The sequence below is a fragment of the Belonocnema kinseyi genome, chromosome 1 (assembly GCF_010883055.1).
Source record: "Belonocnema kinseyi isolate 2016_QV_RU_SX_M_011 chromosome 1, B_treatae_v1, whole genome shotgun sequence".
Lineage (NCBI taxonomy): Eukaryota > Metazoa > Arthropoda > Insecta > Hymenoptera > Cynipidae > Belonocnema > Belonocnema kinseyi.
This window is the reverse complement of record NC_046657.1, coordinates 21,459,024-21,465,469: the sequence shown is the minus strand read 5'-3', so window position 1 is coordinate 21,465,469 and position 6,446 is coordinate 21,459,024. Positions and strand designations below refer to the sequence as shown.

Here is a 6,446-nt window from a genome sequence, read left to right as displayed (position 1 = left end):
TGCTGGCGTCCCTCGGCGACCCGGCCCGCGCGCCCCCCTCGGCCACCCTCGCCCAGCACAGGTGTCGTCCCCCTAGCTTCTGACAGAGCAGGGGGAGGTGGAGTCGACTCCACGAACAGCAGACGCAGCGCGGGAAGACGAAGCACCGGAACCACGTGGATGAGAGCAGCAGAGGTGTGAGCACTGGAACCACAACGAAGCACAGGACACGAACACAACACTTTGCCGCGAATTTTTAAATTTTATATAAATAAAGTTCTTTCAAAAAATAGATATCTTCCCTAACAGACTTTAAAACTGCATAAAGAACTGATCTTTGTTTGATTTCTATAAGTGGGCCGCACACTGCGGTACTGCAATGCAGAGGCAACCCGTGGCAGAGCCGGAGCAAGCCCCAGAACACTCGCCGATTTTCAAAAATCAGTTCGATATTCTGGCATTCCGATAGAATGCGTATCAGATATCAAGCTGATAAGAACAGATAAAAGTCATTTATTTAAAAAGACATGGTCCTGAACGTGGGACAAGCTCCACGTCCAGGCGTTACAGATGTAGGATAAAAGTTCATTCTTAAAGTATATAAAATTTCTGGTGATTCTAGTCACCCATTTCCAACTAAATTGTCGAGTAGTACAAGAAAAAAATTGTTATACATAACACGCGCGACAGACTTGTGTCAACTTACGCACTACATATTCAGTATAAAAAAAAAGAAAACATCGTCATGTCTTAAAAAGTTAAGAATATAAAGTCTGTCGCTTCCAGTCAAATATACTGTCGTTGACCAGAAACGTGTTCAACGTATATATCTCTCGACCACCTGATTGTGTCAGAGACCATAAGTTTCATCATCAGCCCTGCATATCGCTTACCGATTCGCAGGTGTTTGATAACAGCCCGGTTATCTCGGTCCCAAGTACCTAGTATACCTAGAATAAAGACATGTAGGTACACTTTATAGCCTTTTTCCTGAAGGGAATCGGCTATGGGCTGATATTTTTGAAGCTTATGCTCCCTGGCCACACGAAATGCATCCGGACCATTCTCAAAAGGGATTGCGACATCAATTATCGTTACAGTCTTAGATCGCTCATCCCTAATGACAATTTCCGGTCTGAGAAGAGAACAGCCCGCGTCAGCCTCCGGGACTGATTTATTGAGTATTATTTCTCCCGGAAGCTTAGCGCCCTTCACAATTCTTTGGACCGTCGCGTCATGTCTTTTTGTTATAGCGACCATGTGGGGCCCACAGTTGTTTAAAACGTGGGGGAGGGTCTCATTTATATACCCACATCGGCGACAGCGCGTGTCCTTCTGGTCTCCCATCTTCTCGCTCCATTGAGCGGCAGAACATCCAGCCTTGCACGGTGCACAAAGCGCCAGTCAGCAAACCTCGTAAAACTTCCATTTCGTAGGAAGTGATTCGAGGCCCCGCCAACTGAAGCAAGTGCGTACACCTTGCCCTGGTCTTTCTTGCTCAAAAGAGAGTCAAGATAGTGGTTCTGCACAGCCACTCTGAGGCGATAGATAATCTGGGATCATGCACCGGGTGGGACAATTACAAGACCTCCCCGTTTTCCATCCTCCCCTTTCCCATTGCACTCAACCGCCATCTCACCTCTCTCCTCGCACCACCGCCAGCGTACCTTTAATCTTCCTCTCTGTCGTCTAGCGGCATTTCTGGCGTATGACCGCACGGAGGTGCCCGTGCCTGAGGGCCCTAAGAACACGCCCGTGCAGTCACTTTACAGATACCGCACAGATACCCCACAGTTATAGGTGTGCTCAAATTTAAAATCTTTATGATAAAAGCGCAATTGTTTAAGGTAGTCTTCATGCTTTTGAAAAATACCCGTTTGGCCACCCCTCTTGAGTTGACGACCCACCTCCGCAGGAGGGCAATAGCCGCACTTAAACTGCTCCGGTTCAGGCCAACTCCAAGTTAATTTTGTCTCCGCCATGTTGCTATTATTTTTTTTTTAACTTATTCAAACAAAAACAAACAAAAAATTGTCCAGAGAAAAAAGTTTAAGTTGCTATGTAAGTAAAAAATCAAACGCAATTTTTTAATTATAAAAATAAGAAATTTAAAAAAAAATTATTGAAAGAAGAAAATAACAACAACAGAAATTCAATATTAGAATTACAAAATCCAGCGACCTTATACTCGTTTTTCTTTTAATGGTAGAGATGTCGGAGACTAAAAGAGATTTATTAATTAATACTGATTGATTAATACTTTAAAAAAAATAATCCCGAAACAAGCATGCACGTTGGTAATTCACCTTAACCGCTCCTGCTCACATTTGCAGTAAACTGAACCATAGAGTAGAGTGCTAATAATTGAAATCGTATATAAAATGTTATGCAAGGTTAATTCAAAAATTCTGATTTAAATCAACACAACGAACATACCCGGTCCGGGACTCAAACCAACGAAGCGGACAATGTCAAATGGTCGAAATATAGCTTTAAAACTAAGTGAACTTATACCTAAAAACACCTGTATAAACATTTGACTTTATCTGAGTCAATAATAGCTATCACGCTATGTCAAGTAAAATATACAGACATTCAGCGAAATTGTCAAAAAATAAATAAATAAATATTTTTAAATAAAAGCGATAAACAAGACTTTAAACTGGAAGTAAAAATAAATAAATACAACAAATTATAGATGTATAAAAAGTATCAGTCAATAGATAAAAGTTGAATTAAAGATTGCTTAAAAGAAAAACTAAAAGTATTTACAAAGTTAGAAAAATGACTAAAAATACTGCTAAAAAAAGGAGATAATCCTACTTTTATATAGATGAAAATTGAATTTAAGACTTAAAATTTAAAAAAATTAAAAACAAGTCAGTCTTGTTTTTAACTGAAAAATAATATCAATGATTTAGTTTTTTAAAACAAAGCAGGCATTACCCAATTTATATCAAGAATAATTAAATGGCTAGAACAAAAGACTAGAATTTTAAAAGATACCCCCCTTAAATAGAAACATTTGAACAAATAGCAAATTAGAAATTAACTAAAGATTGCCTACTTTGGTTGCAATTTTGGTCGCTTCTCGACCATTAGGTCTGAATAGGCGTGCTGGCGTCCCTCGGCGACCTGGCAGCGCGCCCCCCTCGGCTACCCCCACCCAGCACGAGTGTCGTCCCCCTAGCTTCCTAGCTTCCTAGCAGAGGGGTGAGCACTGGAACCAACGAAGCACACGACACGAACACAACACTTGGCCGCGAATTTTAAATTTTATATGAATAAAGGTCTTTCAAAAAATAGATATCTTCCCTAACAGACTTTAAAACTGCATAAAGAACTGATCTTTGTTTGATTTCTATAAGTGGGCCGCACACTGCGGTACTGCAATGCAGAGGCAACTCGTGGCAGAGCCTGAGTAAGCCCGAGAACACTCCGCCGATTTCCAAAAATCAGTTCGATATTCTGGCATTCCGATGAAATGCGTATCAGATATCAAGCTGATAAGAACAGATAAAAGTCATTTATTTAAAAAGACATGGTCCTGAACGTGGGACAACTCCACGTCCAGGCGCTACAGATGTAGGATAAAAGTTCATTCTTAAAGTATATAAAATTTCTGGCGATTCTAGTCAACCTTTTCCAACTAAATTGTCGAGTGTACAAAAAAAAATTGTTTTACATAACACGCGCGACAGACTACACTTTGATCTTAGCCATAGGGCCGAGAAGCGATACTGAATATTATTTCTGCCTCGGTTATATGCACACTACACGACATTTTGATTGCGAGAGAGATCCCGAGAGACCGCGCTGCGATCCAAGCGGTCCGTGGCCGAAACTTCCGACTCCCACTCTCTGAGACGCGAGACCCACGTTCCGACGACCTAGACCGTCTGAGTTTCGTAAGGATTTTTGCAATATTTTAAGAAAATTAAGGATAATTTTTAAATATATTTAGAAGGAAACAAAGTTTGAGAAAAAACAAAATAATTAAAAATAATTAAAGCGCACTTCGACGACTTCCAGACCATTGAAAACTGGTCAACTGTTAAATGATCTGAAAGTCGTTGAAGAATGTATGATTTAATTTTTCCAAATGCGTCGCTTTCTCGCAGACTTTACAGAAAATTAAACATCATGACATCTCTCATAGTATTTTTATATGTATAAAAAATAATACAATTTTTTTTAAAATATTTTTTAAAATGATCAATAAAATTTGGATTTTTTGTGATTTCGAATAAGAATTTTAAACATTTTTTAAGATTTTAAAATTTGTCAAGAAAAATAAATAAACTTTCTTCAAAGTTCCGAAAAGATGTTCGAGGAATTTTTATTTTGAATACTTCATTTTAAGATAATATTTAAAAAGGTTTTAAAAGATTTCAAAACATTGTCGAAAAAGAATCTGGAAAGTTATAGGGCTTATTTTTAATTCTGAAAAAAAAATTTTGAAAAATTTAAATTATTTTGTAATTTATGTAGAAGGCTTAGAAGTTTAGAAAAAAAATTAATAGTAGCAAATTTCAAAAAATTTGAAATAATTTTTAACCAAATGAAAATTTTCGAAGATTTTGATACCGCGCTCGATAATGTATTTACCTCGCGCTCCGCGCTCGGTCATTGTATATTCCTTGCACTCGTGCACACATTTTTTAACAGTAAAGGTCAAAACATCGACAGCAGTAATTTGGTGATAATGACTTCTTTTTTGTTAAAGCTCCTTCGGCTTTAACGAATACATTCTCATCGCGTATATCGTGATTCGGGCTTGAATTTTTATCTCAACTTTTTTTTTAAATGCGCGTTCTTTAATAAAATTTGTTATCAAGCATTTTACTGCAACTTCTGCAGGTTTTTCAAAAACTGAATTTACTCATTTCCAATTTTATTGTTACGATTTGAACGTAGCACACGCAGTCTACACATCAGTCTTACCTTTTGTTAACTTCTAAATTAAATTCCTACTTCAGTGACCCAAAAAACTTCGATTAACGAGGATTTGGGGGACCATAAATAATGAGCAATTTAAACAACAAAAATTGTTCAAAAAGCTATTAAGATTTGTAAGAGAGATGTCGGGCCGAATTTTTCAATTAGTTTTTCGATTTTTTATAAATAAATAAATATGACCAAAAAATGGCCACTTTATATATTTAACAAAAAAAAGTCCACAGACGAACATGCGGACAGACACATTCGTAAAAACCTGTTTTTTGGATTCAGGGGGTATCAGGGAACATTTGACAAAAACTGGTGTGATAAAATTTTATACAAATCTAATACCTTTTTTGATGAGAATGTAAAAATGAATTAATTTGTCATGAATAATGTTTTGATTGTTCTGTTTTTTTTTAATCGTGAAAAATAGATTTTTTTAAAAAACACATTTATATAATTAAGACACTTGGAAATACTGTGAAATAGTTGAATGAAAAAATGTAATTTTTGGATAAAAATTCAAAAAGTCAGCGCACTTTAAACATTTTTTAGACCACTTTTTTTCTGAATTTGAAAATTCTATTCACGGGTATTCATAGTATTAAAAAAAGCAATCAATTTATTATAATGACTTTTTTCGATAAAAAGAACAATTTCAGTGTTAAAGCATTTTCAATTTTTTTTTTAATCAACCGAAAATCCAAATTTTAAGCCAAAAAGCGCACGATGTGAAAAAAAGTCAATAGAAGAAAAACACTGCTTTTTAAAAACCCTACAAGATTATCATAACAAATTTTCGGTAGACAATTCAGAATATAAAGACGCAAAATAATACTGCAAGCGAAGAGAGCCGCGCGCGCAGCGAGCGATGAGAATGTGCCCGCGAAGCATGCAGATTTTTTCTTTGAAAATTCAACTATATCTTATATTGAATTCAATATTTTGCCCAAAAAATAACTTCATTATATAATAAATATTTATAAATTATTATGTTGTTTGTTCTATTTCAGGCCTTTATCAAATTACACAAAAAAACTCATAATATAAAACCTCCGAGAGTTTAAAATGGTCGAAAATAAAAGTAGTTGTCGGGTTTGTATTTTTAAAGACTTACACGGAATTTTAAATAGTTTTTTTTTTAATTTTTGAGGAAGTGTAAAAAACTATAAACTGTTATGACAGAACCGGAAGTTGGTTCCAGAGCTTCCAGATCTTGGATGAAATTTACCCCCACCATACCTATCGTTTGCGAGCCGCAAAAGAAAAGGTGCATGATTCCACTGTAAGTTCGTGTGTAGGCCGAAAATGCCCGATTCGAACTTCGGTTTTCTCAGGTTTTCTGCTGCACGATGATTGCCGATCTGAAAACTTCGGAAAACTTCGGTGGTCTTCTATTTAAATCTCGATCCCCATTTGTAAGAAATTAAAGAAATTGGCGATTTTGTTGTTTCGCATGATTCTTAATTTCATGCATGAGTCGATTTTTTTAACTTATGTTTTTCAGTTGTATATAATATGGA

General features: G+C 36.4%; 2 pseudogenes; both read right to left on the bottom strand.

Moving 5' to 3' along the window:
- Window positions 1-328: 328 nt before the first annotated feature.
- LOC117181825 lies at window positions 329-508 on the bottom strand (annotated as a pseudogene).
- A 2,833-nt stretch (window positions 509-3,341) lies between these two features.
- On the bottom strand, window positions 3,342-3,522 carry LOC117181836 (annotated as a pseudogene).
- Between the last annotated feature and the right edge of the window lie 2,924 nt (window positions 3,523-6,446).